We start from the raw sequence: 21,187 nt of genomic DNA, 5'->3' as shown, positions 1-21,187 counted from the left end.
TTTGTTCCTTGGGCATTTCCCTTTGGAATCTTACCTCAACCCACCCCCCATTCCAAGCAGCTTCTCAAAGTATTTCTCACAACACTCAACAATCTTCTCTCTGAAAGGAATTCTAGTATGAGATTTTCTCCATCTTGTAACAGTCCCAGTGATGTTTTATGCCCCTTATAGAGTGGTACCCTGGGAAGTGCTCTTGCTGGCCTACTGATCCCAATTGGGATCAGCAAAGAGTAGACCTTGTCTTCTCTTCATTCATGGGTCTAGGACCCACTTCTTTTTTCTCAGCAAGATGATAAGAGGTCTGGTCAAATGGAGTCAATAGTAATGTGGTGAAAAGGAGCTCTTTCCACCTCTACCTTGCCAGGTACCATCTTTCTTTGCCATGTACCTTGTTTTCTGCAATTATTTAAAAAAAAAAAAGGTAGGGTGGGGGGATTGTTGACCCCCAGAAAGAAATGTCTTGCATGGTAGTATAGACTGTATTGAAAGTTCAGCATCTGATGCTCTGTTCCTGGGAATTCAAGAGAAGCTTGGGTGAGCATTGCAATACCACTGCCACCTACACTGGGGAGAGAAACTCTGAAAGGTTGTAACTTGTCTGCAGCATGAGGTGATCAACCTCTATAGTCTGGTCCAAGAAGAAGCAATTTAATTTCTGAGCTATTGAACCACAATTCACGAATGGAAAGGATTCCTGAATGGTGCAAACGATTCTTTGTAGGAATGCAAGGTTCAGCTATCATTACATATAAAAATGATATGCTTTTATATATTTGTTCTTTCTCTCCTTCCATTCTCATCCCCAGCCAAGCCACCATCCTTTGTTTTTTTAATTCATTCTGAAAAACAAAATCATGAAAAATATTCTCACAACAAAGTCTTTTCTCACTCTCAGCCATGTTTATATAGAGCTGCAGTAATGGTCTTCCAATAAAATGAAATAAAGAAAGAATGCCAACTGAAAGAAATGAAGAAATAACTAATTTGGCATAAAAGCCCCACTGTCTTCCCCTCTAGCAGGCAGTCACTCTTACTCTCTATCTCCCTCATACTTTACTTGTGCTAAGGTAACAGGATTAGGAGATGTCTGCCATACCTCTAAACTTAGCAGAAGATGCTGAAACAAAGCACCAACTAACTACATTGAAAGAAAAAAATCAAATACACATCACCTTTTGATTATGGTCAAGGCATTCCTGGCCTTATTTTCTTTGCCTTAAAAAAGTTGTTTGACATCCTAGGTACTAGGTGGGCCAAACAAAACACATCTGTGGATTGTCTTTGGCCAGACAGATCCAACTTTGCAAAGCCAGACCATCAGCTGTAATGCAGGATGTTGCAGATTTCTTCCATCCCATCTTCTGTGTTCCTTAAGAACTCTGCCACAGACCCAGTGCTAGCTTTTATTAAGATCATTATCTCATTTATTCTCCTTGGCATTTTACAGAAACACACACTTTGAAGGATTAGGTGACTTCCCCCAGAGCACACAGGCCACAGGTGGTAGAACTAGGACAGAGATGCTGTGACATCAAAGCCCATGCTCTGACTCTTATGTTGTGCTGCTCCTCAGCAGTAAGTGGGGGAAGCAATGGTAATTCTCCTTGATGAAGTGACACTCAGCTGCTATGTCTTCAGGATGTCTCTGTGACCTGGAAGAGCCAAGGGGCATGGGGGGTCCTGCACCTTTCCCAGTACAAGTCTTCCCATCCATGAGTGGATCATGTGCCTTTTCTGAGGACCTTTCATTATCCTTCCCCAGCCCCTGGAAGCAATGAAGTTTGTTGGAAAATCAGCAGAATTTTTTCTTTCTAGCCCACTCTACTTTAGTGGAGGTAAAATCTTAGGGGAGTCATAATTTAGAAATTTCCAAATTTCTGAAATAGAGCAATCATCTCCCACTCTTCCTGAAAGAATCAAATGATAATAGTGTGTATGAACGTACTTCATAAATGGGAAAATATTCTACGTGATATTCTGGCTCAAGTTTAGATAACAAAAGTTGGATCAATGTGCTAGCACATACCCGCTGGCAAAAAGAAAAGAAAAGAAAGGAAGAAAGGAAGAAAGGAAGAAAGAAAGAAAGAAAGAAAGAAAGAAAGAAAGAAAGAAAGGAAAGAAACTGCACAAACTAATTTTGTTCCTTTGCTAGTATTGTAGCTATCATTCTAAAACGCAGTGGTGTTTAAAATACTGACTTAACAAAAAAAGGCAGGTTTGGGTAGAAACCAAGATAGTTATCAAGTGGGTTTTGGCCATTTGTGGCTTATTATGTGGTTCTTGAGCATAACCAGGGTAAACCATGATGAGGCCAAATGGAGATGCACAGCATTAAACCCTGGGGCTGCAAGAGCAGACACTTAGAATAAGAAATAGTTTGATTCTACAGTGTTCTGAAGGGAACAGGTGACTCAGCAATTCTGTCTTCATTTCCTCCTTGGTGTGGACCTAGCACTAAAAGAGAGCAAAAGCTGGACCTCTGCCTCCTTTAGTCTGTTCTTCCATCAGAGTAAAGAGATTAAACACAGGGAAGTGCTAACTTCAAGACCGAGTAAGGAGTTGCAAGCTATCGCAGCTCACTCAAAGTCCAATTTATCCCAAAGAGTTTTTAGAATGAAATATGTTCCTTTAACTCTTAATTAAAACAACAAACAAACAACAATAAAAAAAAAAAACAGCCCTTTGCTAGTCACAGAAAATGTCTATCTGGGTGATAACCAGAATTTTCTTTACTGTTACAAAGTCTTTAAAATTTCCTATCTTACCTGAGGAAGGATTATTCCCTTTTTATAGATGAAAAAACTAAATTTCAGAGAGACTAAGCCACATAGGTAGTAACTGGTAGAGATCACACGTGAACACAAACCTTTCTTTTTCAATCTTAAGTGTTTTTCTATGCTCTAGCCCTTTTAGATTTCATCAGTGAAATGCTGGGGTCATTTAAAGTCACGGCTTTGAAATCAGTGAAACAACTAACAAACCCAAGGCAACATGGTTAGTTTTCATAAACCATTTATTGCAGATTTCACAGGATAATACCAATTTGAAAGTTTATTTTCTGTTGTTCTCCAACAGTTATTGAACTTGTCACAGTACACATCCAAAACATTTCTATTATTGTTTTGTAAAAAATTCCATATGACTCTAACGTTGTCTTTTAAATGCTGAAACTATCTTCCCTGTATACGTGCTGTCTCTTGACTCAGAACATAAGGTTTTTTAACAGGGCCATGTTTGGTTGAGAACAGGTTGGGAGGGATGTGGGAGGCAAAGGATTTTGGGTTGAGGTCTGGTCTGGTTAGCTCAGGTGTCTGGAAGAGGGCTCTGAAATGTCCTTGGGAAGCCCTTAATTTCAGACGTGCTGAATTTGGGGGTTAATAATTAAAATTGTACCATGTTTTACACTTGAATATGCCTAAGATGGTATTTGTAAAACATTAGGTGACCCTAATTACATCTTAGAATCATCTACTCTAGGTGCTTACTTCTGAGAAGAAGTAAGAAATATTCCAAAGTTCCCATATCAGACAAACAGGAAAAGGAGCAGGGAATGTTTGATGAGGAATTATAGACAAACTGCCCAACTATGCCTTGAACCACAAATCTGCACGTAGCCCAAAAAGAGCTGATTCAACTGAGAGCTGTCTGATACTGGCGAGCAGAGAGAGAATCAAGAACATGAAATTCCTGCCATGTCAGGCCTCTGGGGCCATTGCAATTACTGTCTCCTGATCAGCCTGAATGCAAGTTCAGACCTCACCCTGCCCTTCCAGAATCTCCCCAGGACAGACAACCACAGACTTTGTTATCTGGCCCCAATCAAACCCCAGATCTGCTAGAGAAGACTTTTCAACACTCCTGTGGATTTCTTCATTGAGAGACCTGATGAGTCCTGGGTATAAGACATTCTACCCTAAACCAAGAGGGCCACATTCTGTTTTCTAAATGAATGCTTCCCCCCTGTAGGTAGGTATCTGCTTGAGTGGCTAGGAATTAGGTGTTCAAATTGGTCAACCCAAAATGGGTTCAATTTAACTGTATTTTTAAATAATATCCTAATGTCCATATCTATACTCTACTGGAATGTGCAGGAGGGGAATAAAGGAGGCAAATACCAATAAAAAAGAACATAGAGTAAAACAAATTACATATCCAGAATAAGAAAATAAGCAAGCCAATTATAAAATAGGCCAAAAATATGGACATTTCACCAAGAAGCATGAATAAGCACACAAAAAGCTGTTCAGCCATTAGGTAAATACAAGTTATGACCAAAGTGAGATACCACTACATACCTGTTAGAATGGCTAAAATTAGAAGAACCAACCATTCAGAGTATAGGCAAAATATAGAATAAAGTGATTGAACCTCTTAAGCATGCTGGTGGGGACATAAAGTGGTGCAGCCACTTTGGGAAACACTTGGGAAATTTCTTTGAAAAGCAAAAAACATACACCCTCCCCCCAAAATACACTTACTATGGAATCTAGCCATTCCACTCCTAAGTGTTTCTAAGAAAACTGAAAGTGCATGTCCATATAAAAACTTGTACATTAATATCTAGTAATCTTAAATGTCAAAAACTGCAAACAATCCGAATGGCCATCAACTAGGTGGATAAAACTGTGGTATATCCATACAATGGACTACTATTCAGCAATAAAAAAGAATTATAATATTAGTATACACTATAACATGGATGAATCACAATGACATTAACCTTACAGAATAAGCCAGACAAAGAAAGTATATATACCACATGATTCCATTTATGTAACATTCTACGAAATGAAAACTAATGTTTCATGACAGAAAGTAGATCAGTAGCTGCCTGGACATAGTTGATAGGGATGGAAGGAGAAGGGAGAGATAGCAAAGGGGCAGGAGGAAACTTTTGGAGATGATTGAGATGTTCATTATCTTGATTGTAGTGATGGTTGCATGAAGGTGTATATGTCAACTCTTCAAATTGTATACTTTAAATATTTACACTGTTTTTGATTGTCAGTGATACTTCAATATAGCTGTTTTAAAAATACCATGAACACTGGAGTGTTTCCTTTCTCCTTTGCTAATTTTTTACAACAAAGTAATATGTACATGTATGTGTGGAAAAGCTATACTAAGGGCCTCATAGTGAACAATAGCAATAGTTTCCATACAAACATCTTTTCAATCCTACTTTTTAAAGTAAACTGTTTTTCGGAGTCTATAGAGAACAAACTGATGCTTACCAGAGGGGAAGTGGTGGTGGGGGCAGGGGGATAGTGGGCAGATGGATGAAATAGTTGACGGGAATTAAGGAATATACTTGTGATGAGTACCATGTGTTGTATGGAAATGTTGAATGACTATATTGTACACATGAAACTAATATTACACTGTGTGTTACCTAACTGGAATTTAGATAAAAATCTAAAAACAAAATAAATCTTTCCTCAGCAAATAAATAAATAAATATTTTTCTCCCCATACCCAAAGTAAGCTTTTTAACTATCTCTGATTTTAATTCTTTCGTATTTGTCTTTCTAACTTTAAATATCTGACTTAAATTATTACTTTCAGTTTTCCAGTATAAGATTCTCTAACGGTCGTACTGCCTCTCTCCTTTCTCAACTTCCTATTATTATGCTATTTCTTATATTTCCTCAATTTCTCAAAATCTTGACATATTTTATTTTGCTTCATAATCACACATATTTTTCTACACAGTTTTTTTTGTGTGTGTTTTTCTTCACCATGTTGTTACTACCATCTCACAATGTATAGTCACATTATCTAATTCTTAGAAACGATTTCTTTATTCTTTATTTCTTTATTCTTAAGACAGTCTTCCTAGAGTCTACTTAATTGACTTTCTGGCTTGCTATCCAATTATCATGCAAAGATTTCTTTTCTTTGCCTCACTAACTACTAGGCTATTTTCCAATTCTTTTTATCCAATTTCTTTTTCTTGTTTTCTAGAATTATCTTGCTGGATTATGTCCTCAAGTAACTTTTGGAAATGATGCCTGGCACCGAAGTTTCTGAATCCTTCCATATTGAATATGGTCTTTATGCTCTTCCTAGACTTGATTAAATTGACTAGAGTTTAGAATTCTAGGTTAATATTATTTTTCTATGAACATTTTACTTTTGCAAAGTCTAATACACTGGTCTTATTTCTTCTTCTATGCAGGTGATCTGTATTTTTTATTTTTTTTATCTCAGAAGAAGTTTCTACTTTATGCCTTATCTTTAAGATATTGAATTTTGGAGGCACCTGGGTGGCTCAGTTTTGCCAACAGCACAGAGCCTGCTTGGGATTCTCTCTCTCCCTCTCTCTCTGCCCCTCTCCTGATTGTGTACACAAGTGCACTCTCTCTTTCTCTCTCTCAAAATAAATAAACTTTAAAAAGAAAAAGATACTGAATTTTCATGGAGTTATAACTTGATGGAGGTCATTTTTATTCAATCTGTTCCTCATTTGGTGGATTGCTTCTAAAGGAAGATTCTTTAGCTCTGGGAGACTATCTCAGTTCTTTTATTATTTCTTTTCCCTTGATTTTCTCCCCCTCCACACCCTTTTAATTTTGTTTCAATTGTTCTCTTTCTGGAATTCTTACTATTTAACTTGTTGATATTTTGACTTGATCTTCTGTTTTAATTTTCCTTTCTAGATTTTCCTCCTTTTCCCCCCCCATTTTACTCTGCTTGAAAACATTTTGTAACCATAATTCAAGCCCTTCTAAAAATGTAGGGGAAGGGAACAATCATAGAGCTATTTCTAAGAGCTTTTTTTTTGTTTTCTGATTGCCCAATTCTTATTTTGTGAATACCACATCTTCACAGTTCTCTTTAAGGACAAGAGTAGAGTTCATGGAGTTTAAATTTTCTTTTGTTCTCTAAATTACCAGTTAGTTTCCATTTCTTTTTCTTGGTCTTTAAAACTGTGGATTTTCTTCATATATATAGTGATGTTTGGTTCTTCTTTCGTATTTATATTTTATGTTTACTATTTCAAGGTAACTGGTGTAGGTTTTCTTCTCTGCTGTGTATATATTTCACTTTCCCACTAGGGAAGGCTCCATGTTAGACTGAATCGGCAGAACACTCCCAAATTGGAAAGAGCTTGGTAATATCTACTGTAGGAGACTTGATTCACCCCACACAGTTCTTTAATTCTTTCCTAGAGAAGAATTCTAAGGTCAGAAAAATGCATATAGAAGAAGAGTGTGGGAGCCAGGGGACCTGGGTGGCTCAGTTAGTTAAGTGTCCAATTCTTGGTTTCAGCTCAGGTCATGATCTAACGGTTGTGAGAGAATCGGGCTCTGCACAGATGGTGTGGAGCCTGCTTGGGACTCTCTCTCTCTGTCTCTCTCTCTCCCCCTCCCCCACTCATGCACATGCGCACACACACTCTCAAAATAAATAAATAAACTTAAAAAAAGAAAGAGTATGGAAGCCAAATGACCATGTCATTTTGTAACCAGATTTTTAATTAACCCCTGGATTTTTTTCAACATTTCATTTTGAAACACTTTTAGATTTATAAGAAATTTCAAAAATAATGCAGATAATTCCCATGTACACTCCATCCAGATCCCCCCAGTGATAACATCTTACATCACATCATAAACGCAAAGAAACTGAGGTGCCTGGGCATTAAGCCCGACTTCAGCTCAGGTCATTATCTCATGGTTCATGAGTTTGAGCCCCACATTGGGCTCTCTGCTGTCAGCACAGAGCCCACTTTGGATCCTCTGTCCTCCTCTCTCTCTGCCCCTCCCCCACTCTCATTTTTTCTCTCTCTCTCTCTCTCTCAAAAATAGACATTTAAATAAATAAATAAATAAATAAATAAATAAATAAATAAATAAATGCCAAGAAACTGATATTGGTACAATACTATTGATAACACAGATTTAGTCAGATTTTAACAATATTTCATTCTTTTTTAGGCTGCATTGTTCTATGAAATTTTATGATATGTATAGATTAGTGTACCCATCAAAACAAACAGGATACAGAACTGTTCCATCACCACTAAGAAACTCCTTCATGCCACCCGTTTATACTCACCTTCCCATCCCACCCCCAGCCCTAATCCTTAGCAACCACTGCTTTCTTCTTCACCACTATAACTTTGTCACTTCCAGGATGTTATATAAATGGAATCATAGAGAATGTAACTTTCTAAGATTGGCTTTTTTAACCCATTACAATGCCTGAGACTCATCTAGTTATTTGTTTATTAATACTTTGTTCTTTTTTATTGCTAAATAGTGTTCTATTGTATGGATTACCACAGTTTGCTTCTCTAGCCACCCACTGAAGTACACTTAGGTGGTTTCCAGTTTTAGGCTATTGCAAATAAAGATGCTATGAACATTTATCTACAGGTTTTCTGTGAACATAAATTTTCATTCCTGTAGAATAAATACCCAGGGATGTGACTGTATAGTCAGATGGTAACTCCATGTTTAAATTTTTAAGAAACTGCCAAACTTTTTCAGAGTGGCTGTACCCTTTTATATTCTCACAAGCAGTATGTGAGAGACTCACTTGCTCTGCATCCCTGTCAGCACCTAGTATTATCAGCATTTTTTATTTTAATCATTCTAATAGGTAGTTAGTACTTGAATTTGCATTTCCCTACTGCCTAATGATCTAGAGCATCTTTTCATATTTGCCATACATATATCCTCTTTGGCAATGTGTTTGGTCTAATCTGTGCTTGGATTGATTGCCTTCTTTCTGTTGTTTAAAGAGTTCTCTATATATTGTGGATATATATGCTAGAGTTTAAGTAACTGAAGACTTCTTTCTTTCTCTCTCTCTCTCTCTTTTTTTAGATAGAGAGCACGTGCACGAGTGGGGGGAGTGGCGGAGGGGGAAAGGGAGAGAATTTTAGCAGGCTCCGTGCTCAGCACAGAGCTCAACACAGGACTCAGTCCCATGAGCCTGGGATCATGACCTGGGCCAAAATCAAGAGTTGGATGTTGAACTGAATGAGCCACTCTGGCGCCCCTAACTGAAGACTTATTTCTAAAATGGGGAAAAAGAAACAATCTCTAAGAAAATTTTTCAAATTAAAAACATGTTTTTAATTTGTTTTCTAATTTTCTCAGCCAAGACACAAAATATTTAGATTGACAAATATTCCCTGAGAAAATCATCAAATAAAAAATCTCCTTGAAAGCAAACGTCATTTTTTATACAATTAATTCTTGATTATCATTTGTCTGGCACCTGTTAAGCATTTTTCAGATGAAATATTATATTCTTACTGGAATGTTACCACTCATCTTTAAACACTTTAGTATTATTAATGACCATGTTGTAAATACATTTTGATTGAATTATCTTGAATTAGGATAAAAACAAGATGACTGTGACAAATGAATGCTTGGAAGTGGAATTTCTTGAGAAATTTCTTTGATAATATGAAGTCAAAGCTTTGAATATATGTTTTTCAACAATAATCTGAAGCTGGGCTTCTATCCTTAAAGAAATGCCTATTTTATTTTTATTTTTTTGTTTAATATGCTGAAAAAACCTGGAGTAACAGTTGTTTCCTAGAAGCTATTTCACAAAAAGAAGTTGAGTGCTCTTCTGAGATAAGGCTGAGATAGAAACATACTGATTTAAAATGTATTAAAGGGGCACCTGGGTGGCTCAGTTGGTTGGTTAAGCCTCTGACTCTTGATTTCAGCTCAGGTAATGATCTCATGGTTCTTGAGACTGAGCGCCATGTCGGGCTGCATGCTGACAGTACAGATCCTGCTTGGGATCCTCTCTTTCTCAGTCTTTCTGTGTTTCTCTCCCACTTGTGCTCTCTCTCTCTCTCTCTCTGACAGAAGAAATAAAAAACAAAAGGGAAACTAAAGCTAAAGGTTTTTTTTTTATTTTTTTAACCTTTATTGATTTTTGAGACAGAGAGAGAGAGCATGAACAGGGAAGGTTCAGAGAGAGAGGGAGACACAGAATCTGAAACAGGCTCCAGGTTCTGAGCTGTCAGCACAGATCCCGACGTGGGGCTTAAATTCACGGACTATGAGATCATGACCTGAGCCGAAGTCAGACGCTCAACCGACTGAGCCACCCAGGCACCCCAAAAGTTTATTTTAAGAAGAAGAGTGCAGTCCCCAGACTATCATTTCATTCGGAAATCTCTCCCCCCAACACCGCCTGCCTTCTCCACAGGTGTTCTCAAAAGGCTACGACCATGTTACATTTCCATTGCTCTACCCTCAGTCCTTCCCCTTGTCCTCAAATCATGGCACTGAAGTCAGTGTTCTGGCCATAGAGGGGCTTCTCCTGGCACGTGCTGACATCACTCTCGCTGGATTTGCTGTAGCCACACAACTGCTCCGTTGCGGCAACTGCTGTCTTAAAGTCAAGGAGACAACTTTGTCTGGTCTGGGTCAACCCCTGGTATTGGTAAACACCAGGGGTTCTCAGCAGCGGAGCTATTGACATGTGGACCGGATAATTCTCTGTTTTGGAGGTTGTCTTGTATAGTCTGGGGAAAGAAGAAAATCCTGCCATTTGGGACAACATGGATGGACTTTGAGGGCATTTTGCTATGTGAAATAAGTCAGACTGAGACACACAAATATCACATGCTATCACTTATATGTGGAGCCTAAAAAAGCCAAACTTACAGAAACAGAGAGTAAAATGGTGGTTGCCAGAGGCTAGGGGGTAGAGGAATTAAGGAGATGTTGGTCACAGGGTACAAACTTACAGTTGGGAGATAAATAAGTTCTGAAGATCTAACACACAGCATGTGATAATAGCCAGCAATGCTGTACGATATACTTCAAATTTGCTAAGAGACTAGATGTTAAACTTTCTCACCACAAAAAAGAAATGCTAATTATGTGATGTGACGGAGGTGTTGGATAATGCTATGGTGGTAAGCATACTGCAATATATAAATGTATCAAATCAACACATTGTACATCTTAAACTTGCAAAGTATTATATGTTAATTATACCTCAATTTTTAAAAATTAAAAAAAACCATAAAAAACATTTTCCATACCCTGAAAAAGTAAAGAATAAGCATAGGATAGCTTGATTGACCTAAATTCCCAAATTATACTCAAGTTAGGTCCTAAATCTTAGAATTAATCTATTTGCAAATTCTCAGCATCTGATTACAAGTATGTTTAATTTTTAAAAGAAAAATTTTAATTTTTTAATTTGGTGCTGCTTTACTAGTTCAATATATTAATGCTTCAATTGAAACTAACACAATTATGTATTTTTAGGTTAATTTCTAGTTTACTTTTTTTAATTCATAGCGATTCCTAAGGATTAGCCAAAATAGTGAAAATTGACCTTAAAACTTACAATCTTTGGGGGCGCCTGGGTGGCTCCGTCAGTTAAGCGACCGACTTTGGCTCAGGTCATGATCTCATGGTTCGTGAGTTTGAGCCCCACATCGGGCTCTGTGCTGACAGCTCAGAGCCTGGCGCTTAGTTCAGATTCTGTGACTCCCTCTCTCTCTGCCCCTCCCCCGCGCACACTCTGTCTCTGTCTCTCTCAAAAATAAATAAAAAGTTAAAAAAAAATTAAAAAAAAACTTACAATCTTTGGGGCCTGGGGGGCTCAGTCAGTTAAGCGTCTGACTCTTGATTCCAGGTCAGATCATTATCTCACGGTTTGCAAGATCGAGCCCCGCATTGGGCTGAGAACTGACAGTGCACAGCCTGCTTGGGATTCTCTGTCTCCCCCTCTCTCTGCCCCCCACCCTCCCACTAGCATGCGTTCTCTCTCTCCCTCTCCCTCTCTCTGAAAATAAGTAAGGTTTAGAAAATAAAATATGGGCACCTGGGTGGCTCAGTCAGTTGAGTGTCCAACTTCGGCTCAGGTCATGATCTCACGGTTTGTTAGTTTGAGTCCCGCATCAGGCTCTGTGCTGACAGCTCAGAGCCTGGAGCCTGCTTGGGATTCTCTGTCTCCCTCTCTCTCTGCCCCTCCCCTGCTTGCGCTCTGTCTCTCTCTCTCTCTCTCTCTCTCTCTCTCTCTCTCTCTCTCTCAAAATACATAAACATTTTAAAAAATAAATTAAAAATACAACTTAAAATCTTTGCTCTGAATATATTATCAGCAAAATGAGCCCATTAAATAAAACTATTTCTTTGATTCCAAAGGCAGTGGTCTATTCAGAACTGCTTTGTTGTGCCCTATATGAGAAGACATTTAATGTTGGCTAAAATATAGACATCGCAAGAAAGATAAGAAAGACCAGAATTTAGTCTCCTTTGGTTGTTTTGACTCACCCCAATGAAGAAGTTCATACTTCCCCATTGAGAATCCAGATACTGTTCACAATCTAGTCCTTTGGAGGTTTCTATTGTCCAAGAAAAACAAGGTTTTGTCAACAGCTCCCAGATGCATGCTGGATACAAGTCCTGCCTATGCTCACCCTGCCCCATTGTCTCCTTGCAATGGGCTTTTGTGTCCATATTTCTGATTTTGGCTTGAAAGAGAATATGTAGTAAGGCAAGGGACTTTAATAAAATGCACAGCAGAATAATTTATAGAGATACTATATTCTTATTTTTCCTGTTGTGTGAGACGCAGGACAGAGAGCAGTTTTTTTTTCTCTCTTCCTTATGCTTTTTATCCAAGCTTTCATCCTGAAGGCTTCTGTTGTTCACAAGGGAGAAATAGTAGGACTTTTTTTTTTTTTTTTTTTTTTTTGGACAGCTTGGCCTGGGAGATACCCTACAGCAAACCTCTAGGACCAGGGCAAGAGAAGATTGATGGGAGGGGGACAGATTTGAAAAGGGGTTGGTTTCAAGAGTGGTAGAGGCCCAGAGTCTCTTGCTGAATAGAAATGCTGAACTCTAATGGGGGAGCCAACAAGAACAGGTAAAGTCTGAGTTGGATACCGGGAATGAGGGAGGAGGCAGCTCAGAAGGGCTCCGATGCCACTACTCAGCCTGGGGGGCTGGAGCTGCCCACCTACAGAATCTAGATGAAGGGGAGAGCATTAACTGTGATCAAAAATACCTACCCCCTGGGATGCCTGAGTAGCTCAGTCGGTTAAGCATCCGACTCTTCCTTTCACCTCAGGTCATGATCTCACGGGTTCATGGGTTCGAGTCCCGCATCAGGTTCCATGCTGGCAGTGAGGAGCCTGCTGGGGATTTTCTCTCCCCCTCTCTCTGCCCCTCCTCCACACACGTGCACACCGTCTTTCTTTCTCTCTTCTCTCAATATAAATAAATTTTTAAAAATACCTATTCCCAAACGTCCTTAACTGTGAAAATATCCTCCTGCTTAACCCTGAGGAAGGGGAAGGAATTCCAAACCTGACTGGGATTGGAGAAATCAAGCTCACAACCAGATTTAATTTGATTTTGAACAAACAAGGGAATGTGACATTTCTTAGACCCAAGCATTATGCAGCAAATCCCTTGTCATGGCAATGCCTCACCCGCTCCAGTTGCTTAGGGGTTTCGACCAGATGCCTCCAGAGAACATTAAAAGAAAAAAAAAAACACATCTCTTCGCAAAGACTACAGCTTCAAATGTGTAGCTGGAAGAGCTTTCAAACTTGTTTAACAGAATCATACAATTTAATATGTATTTCTGTGATCACGTAGAATGGGACTCATGAGTGTTAAACCTTGCAAATCCCAGGCCACATTAGATAGAAACTGGGTCCTAAGAGAGTTGGGAGGCCCTACTTGTTAGGTTCTAAGAACCAAAGTGGAGGACGCTGTGGAACAGCACACATTCTGGAGGAAGACATGATTTGGTGTGAGGCTCCCGGGGAGAATGAGCTGCGGAGCTATCTGTGGTACTGGATGGGCTAACCGACAGTGTCTAGAGACCAAAGTGCAAATGGCAGATGAGTGACACCTGGTTTCAGTTTGAGTCTGAGGGCAGCAAGAGGGAGGAAGGATTCAACTGCAGTCTTTAAGGTGATATTGTTCCCATGAAAATAGGCTTTTGCAATATAATGGATTTCTGATCCTTAATTTGAAACTTCATGCGACTACATGTGCATACATTTTCCAAATGCTTGAGATAATTCAGTTCTACAAATCTTTACTAGGTATCTGCCATGTGCAATGCATTATACTAAACACATGGGAGAGATACAAGGTGAAGAAGACACGGTCCCATCTCTCTCTTCGCAATAACTTAGTGGGAGAAATGGAAACATAAATCAGTCTCATACAAGAAAGAATAGGTCATCTATTAAAAGAAAGTAATATTAGTAACTAAGATTTATTGAGAGCTTTCTAGGAACCAAGCACTAATATGCACTACAACATTCTAAGGGATGTACTATTATTATCCCCACTGTACAGATGACAGAACTGAAGTCCAAAAAGATTAAGAAACTTGCCCAAGGTCATATAACTAAGAGTAGATCTGGAATTTGAACCCAGAGATATTGACCCCACAGCTCAAGCTGTTAAACGCCAGCTGTGAAATGCAAGTAATGTGTGATAGTAGAATGGGGTAGAAAAATGTTAAGTTGTTTGTAGGAGAGAAATGAGGAACCAATAAAGACTTCTTAATCCTTGTACTTATTAGGAGAAGAGGCAAAATGGGCAAGCTCTGTATTAATTTCATTTTCAAAAGCAAATACATTCTTTTTGCTTATTTATACTGTCTATATAAGCCAAAAGGTTATTATATTTAAGAGTCCTTCGAAGAAAAGAAATCTGTCATTTAATTGTTTTGGAAATCATAGTATTTTTCACATAGTTTCCCCCATAGATACACGTTTTCCTTATCCCTACATTGAAAGTATAATGTTCTTTTTGCCGTGTTTTATTTTTTTTCCAATATGCTTCTTTTTTTTAGTTTTTATTTAGATTCCAGTTAGTTAACAGGTGATATGAGTTTTAGGTGTCCAATTTAGTGATTCAACCCTTCCATACAACACGCAGTGCCCTTAATCCCCATCACCTATTTCACCCATCCCCTTTCCTATGTTTTATTTAGAATAACACAATCTCAGTAGTCAACCTTTATGTCTACAACTAATATAATGTGTATGTAGAATAGCAGTCATTTCTTGCGTTTATATTGCTCTTTTCTCTCAAAAAATCTAAGACCTACATGTTGCCCTGATCTTTTCCATTTTGAGGAGACCCTTATCAATAACGTGCTATAACGTGTATTTAATGGAGAGAAGGAGTAAACAAAAAAAGAGCCTGTGACTTTTCTAGAGGCATAGATTACTCTCTAAAGGAGATTGGAATAGAGCACATGACCTTGGAACTCCCAGGTAGCTCACTGGGTTAAGCACCTGACTCTTGATTTCGGCTCAGGTCATGATCTCACGGTTTGTGGGTTCGAGTCCTGTGCCAGGCCCCATGCTAGCAGTGAGAAGCCTGCTTGGGATTTTCTCTTCCTCTTTCTGCCCCTCCCCTCCCCTCTCAAAATAAATAAAGAAACTTAAAAAAAAATACGACCTCACTCCCAGTCTAGGGCTCAAGCGACCTACCATACCAAGTGGCAAAGTAAATGAGGTTTGGCAGAGCTAATGGAATAAACTAGGAACTATGCAAACAGGTCAACACAGAAAATCAGCATACTGTCTCAGAAATCCTCCCTAAGAAATGCGTCATGTGAAGATTATTCACACCCACAGTAGCCACTTTGTAGGCTTTCTCATTCTAAAATGTACATTTCTTCATCTTTGTCACAACAGTATGTTATGCCATTATGTTTCATCATCTGTACAACGATAGAGGTACTTTCCTAGAATGTGAGCAAGCAAGGAAGGTAATGAAAAAAATGGAGACCTTCCATCCAGAAACCCATGGAAGTCAATCTCCAAGTGTATGTTTCAGTCGGATCAACTCTCATTTGGGGCGTGTCCCAGCTCACCAAAGAGAAACCTGTTAGTGTGAGCTTGCCTTTTCTGATGGCAATCCCAGCATGTTTATGACTGAACTCGGTCCACAATTGTCTTCAATGGAGGCTAAGTCTGGAGTCACAATAACAGTTCCAAAGACAAGCTGCAGAGCCCTTGGCCACTGATTTTGCAGCCTTCATACAGTTCAGTAATTTTCCTAGGGCCTGGCAGATGAGCAGCTGTGCCTCTAATCGGGTCAGTGAAAGTCTTGCCTGATAAGCAGCCATTCCCAGTGTCTAAGATAAGAATGCTTGTTTACCAGAGGCACGTGATCAACTCGTAGGGCGGAGGCCCCTGAAATCCTGTCACTACAGACTTTCTGGCACCAGAGAACTTCAGAAGTCAAGGGTCCAGCACTCAGAGAAAGCCACTCACAACATTAAAGGACCCTTGGGTCTGGGCTCTGTGTTGCTGTGTACTTTGGGGTTCAAGCAACTGCCAATTAGAGAAGTTTCCTGATTTGAGAGTAGGTAGTGAGCTGTGACTTCAGAGTCACCACATAGGTAACGGCACCACAGGACAGGAGACAAGAGAAACATGCCTGAGGTGCTGGACTAAGGCACATGGATGGACAGTGGTCATCAAATCATAGTATAACACCTGATGGCCATACTTCTCCACTTCTGAGAAGGACATCTAGACCGTTAAGGAGACTCAGCTGAACACTAACTGAATAGCAAAAGATATTTATCTCCACCCATATGTGCACACACGTGCACACACACGCACACACACACACACACACACACACTTTGCAGATGTGATTCAGGATCTTGAGACAGGAGAATACCCTGGATTAACAGAGGGAGTGCCACATGCTGTCACAAGGGTCCTCGTAAGAGAGAGGAAACAGGAGATGTTCACATACACATACAGAGGAAGGTGCTGTGAAAATAAAAATTAGAGTCACGGGGCCACAAGTGGCTGAGCACTGCAGAAGCCGCCAGAATTCCAGCAGAAGCTGGAAGGGGCAAGGAAGGGGTTCTCCCCCAGTCCTGCCAGAAGGCACATACGGTGCTGACATTGTAATGTTTGTCCAGTGACATTGATTTCAGACTCTGGCTTCCAGAACTGAGAAAACAAATTCCTATTGCTCTAAATCACCCAGTTTGCGGGAATTTGCTATAGCAGCCACAGGAAAGGGATACATATTATTATCTAATACAAATTTGTCTACACCTACAAAGCCCCACACACATAGTCAGGATTCAGATATAAGCAAACCAGTGAATCACAGCTGGGACTAGAATAACACTGACAAAGATGACTGAGTACATTCCCTAAGAGCACCCGAAAAACATGCTCCTCATGGTTTGATGTAAAGATGAATGTTGCAAAAGAATGGCAGTGAGTTGTGTCATGTATATTCTACCAATATAGCCTTCTCAATATGCATAAAGATATTTGTGTTTGCTTTTAGCTTATTATCCGCACCACCCCCCCTCCCCCCCGGAAATCTCTGTTGGTTGTTTCCTATTAATAACCTTGAAACACTTAGTGCTTAGCCCTAACACAGCACTTGAGTTTGGGGGTGAGTTTTATGTTTTCAATTCTTTTTCCTTATCCTATATGTATTGTAGTTAAGATTACGAAGGGTTTTAGGAGACGGAAGGAAAATTGACTTTTGCAAGCTCAGCCTATCAGTTTTAACATCCTCTTCACTGGACATATGAACCAAGTTTCAGAGACCTGCCCCTAACCCTGGCCTCTGACTCCCTCTGTGGTTGCCCTGTTGAGGTCAGTTTGAGGACCATATTAGAATGGTTTGTAACCCTTAAATTGCTATAGCAGTTGTTGATGTTATTGTGTTTCCGGCTGTTTTCGGGAGATCCTCTCTTCACCCGCCAGTTTGGATGCTAATTTTATCAAACTATGTGAATGCTCTTCCTGTGTCACTCCTAAACTATCATCCTCATTTTGTTCCTTAGTTCCCAAGCTCATAAACTATTTCTCTCTCTCCTGAGCCTCCCTATATGCTTTCTTTTCTCAGAGCCCAGGGGAATTTTTTTCAAATATGGTTATAAAATCTCACATTGTAAAGCCCTTAGCCCTCATTACCTAATTGCCCTCCTCCCTTTAACTTAATTACAATCTGTCTCTCCTCAAAGTGTCCTGAAACATGCTCACTCCCAAAACCAGATTCTCGCCTATGCTTCTCATCTCTTTCTGTCTACATTACTCTTTATAGTCTCATCTGTTAGCCATGAGTCCACTTAAACACCTTTTAAACTTTTTTTTCAATTCCACCTTGCTCTATATCTCGGGATAATGCATCCTAAAAGTCTCTTCCTTACTAAGGAGAAGGGTCAGAAGGCTCATAGAGTCACCCCTGGATTTTGTCAATGAGAAAACGAGGTTACATCATTCACCCAGGTGTTACAGCAAGTGGCTAAGATCTGGATTTTAGATAGGTCATCTGACTTAGATTGGAAAAGAAGGATTTGAGAAGAGCACATTTATCTTATCAGTGGATGGACTAGAATGTGAAGGGAGATTCACTCAGACCTCTAAGCCACCATGACTCACAGGAACCCAACAAAGTGCAATTGACAGAGTAATAATGGGAGGCACCACAAGAAACCAGGTATGTGCCTTAGAACGTCAATACTCGATTCCTGACTGGAGTGAATACCATCTTCCCTTTTTTCCCCTAAAATTTGTTTAAAGTAGATAGTTTTAAGAAAAAAATTTGAGGGTTTGAACATAAGTGGTTTTAATTTCTTCTAGTAGCTGTCTCCATGAGTACGGGGTTGGAACTTCCCTTTCTTAATGGATATTGAGTCCCTTCATGATTAGTGACCACAGTTGATAACTTCCAATAAATTTTGGTTATCACAGAAGTCTTGTTTCATCTTTTAAAGACTCTTTTCTGTTCATTTTTAAAAATTAAACTGCATATTTAGTTCAAAGCTTTCTCCGATGGCCCCAGACTTGACTAGATCCAACTATATGGCTCCTATGGTTTCCTTTGGGGGAGGGAGCATGGTTTGCTCTCTACAAAACTTTCCCTTTTCTCTCTTCTAGCTGCTAGCTCCTCAGTGTTGTGACAAGAATAAACATCTTACTTAACTGGGTGAGGTTACAGGTGTCTCCCTGGTGGACCATAGTTGCTCACCAGGATTGTTGCCATTAAGGGTGGACGATAGCTCCAACCTGCCCTGCTCCAGCCAGGCTCAAGCCTTTGAAGCTTTCCTGGGCATTGCTCCTTAAGTTTGGCCACCTCCACTGCTGACCCCTTGCTGGCACATTCATGTGGCTTTCCTTTGCCTACACCTCTTAGCTACTCTTGCTTTGTTTCCAGGCAACTCTATAGGTCTGAATCTCATCTTCCCTCTGCAGCCATCTCCAGGCAGGACCGGTGGGATCCATCGTCCTTACCTCCCAGAAACCCCAAATAGCCCTGACTCCCCTCCTTACCTGGCAATCCCTGTGACGCCAGGTTCACTCCAGTTAACTTTCCCACTGCTTCGAGAGAATGAGACAGATCGACAAGTCCCTGACAAAGCAGACATCTAATTAAGGAGAAAAGTGTCCATTTTGTCTCAGGCGAGGCCAAGCCTTATGAGGATGCTCTTGGCATCTGTGCTTCTCTGGGTTTTGGGGAGCAAAGCATCTGACTCTCTGCAAACTGCACTTCCTAAGACAGGCTGCCTTCTCCCCTCTCAGGAGCATCGTACGCCTTGGTGAGAGAGTCAGTCCTGACAGGTGTCTGTCTAGTTAACCTTTGGGGAGGGAGCTGGCTCTAACACAGGTGCCTCCTTGAGTTTGGAATTTGAAGCATAGAATGACTTTTGTTCATAGCTTTAAGTCACTGAAATTGTAACCGACATGAAAAACACGCAACATTGTTATTTATACATACATAATAAAATAAAGGCATTTCTAAAATTGTTCTTATTATGATAAAAATGATTTTCAGTTAAGTAGTAGTGTGTCATACCTGAGAGTTCCAGGAAGTCACATCATTGTCATCATGGAAGGAACCTGGGATTTACCTGTGCGGCGTGCAGAGGCCACATTTGCCAACAGCCGCTCGAGCTTAGAGGATTACCAGGCTCTGTTAGAGATTATCGCTCTATTTATGCTTCTTGCCTCATCATTTCAACATATGTTCAACACAGGTTTTATAGTGGTTTATAAGCTCCATCCATGAATATGAGATAGCAGCTTTAATGAAAAGCAAAATATTGTAATTCACAAATGATCTGGATCAAGCATGCAAGAAAATATGTGAAGGCTTGCCTGACTGGCTCATTCAGTAACACGTGCAACTCTCGATCTTGGGGTTGTGCGTTTTGGGTATAGGGATCACTCAAAAATAAAATATTTTAGAAATGTTCAAAAAATCAATATTGGCAAACTTAGATTTCTAAAACAATCAAGTAATGATATTTCCATAATTTTTAGAACATCTTACTTTGAGTGCCCAAAGATTAAGAAATGAGCAGATATGCACCCTTCGTAATAGGGCTTGTTCTTTTTACAGTTAATGAAATAATGGTTTTCTTTAATTTTTATTCTTCTCTTACAAAGATTGAAAGAGTAGCCAAATCACATGTTGATCAATTGTTTTGCCTACCACTTGATTTTATCTGAGACCCTTTTTTCTTTCTTTCTTTTTCTTTCTTTCTTTCTTTCTTTCTTTCTTTCTTTCTTTCTTTCTTTCTTTTCTTCCTTCCTTCCTTCCTTCCTTCCTCTTTCTTTCTTTCTTTCTTTCTTTCTTTCTTTCTTTCTTTCTTTCTTTCTTTCTTTCTTTCCTTCCTTCCTTCCTTCCTTCCTTCCTTCCTTCTTTTTCTTTCTTTTCTTTTTAACTATCTGCTTAAATTTAAACCTACAGGCTGCAGCCTCAGGTTCTAGTTGTTGTCCCATTAACTCCTTATTTTACAAAGCTTGGGAAAGGCTGACTTGCGGTAAGGAGTATACTCCCCCTAGTGGATAAAGAGAGAGAAGACAGTATTTGATTCCTTCATTTGAGGGTTAATTACCGTTTCAATTTTTGAGCACTCTGTTTTGGGGCTTAGTTTCTCCCTTAAAAGCTCTACTTTGTTGCACCCAAGTTACCAGGGCTCCATCAAGTAGTCTAAGAAACTTTTTGTTGTTTACTCTTATCTCCCCTGTTGTCTTTTTTTTTTCCCCATCATGATTATCTTCCTCATTAAAGTTATTCAGCCAACAGACATTTATTAAATGTCTGCCATGTGTCAGGCACAACTCTAGGCACTGGGGATGTAGCAGTGAGTGAAGAAAATGATTCAAAATACTGGCACTGGGAGCTTAAAATAGTATCAGATAGTGTTCATTGTGTGT

The 21,187-nt window shown here is 39.5% G+C and overlaps 1 long non-coding RNA gene across 1 annotated transcript in view; it reads left to right on the top strand.

The window, feature by feature from the left end:
• Nucleotides 1–21,187, top strand: part of LOC113600674 (uncharacterized) — a 261,381-nt gene that overhangs the window by 239,055 nt on the left and 1,139 nt on the right. The gene's annotated exons all lie outside the window — the stretch shown is intronic.

The sequence above is a fragment of the Acinonyx jubatus genome, chromosome F2 (genome assembly GCF_027475565.1).
Source record: "Acinonyx jubatus isolate Ajub_Pintada_27869175 chromosome F2, VMU_Ajub_asm_v1.0, whole genome shotgun sequence".
NCBI classification, from domain to species: Eukaryota; Metazoa; Chordata; class Mammalia; order Carnivora; family Felidae; genus Acinonyx; species Acinonyx jubatus.
The sequence above is the reverse complement of the archived record's forward strand: the minus strand, read 5'-3'. Positions and strand labels throughout refer to the sequence as shown.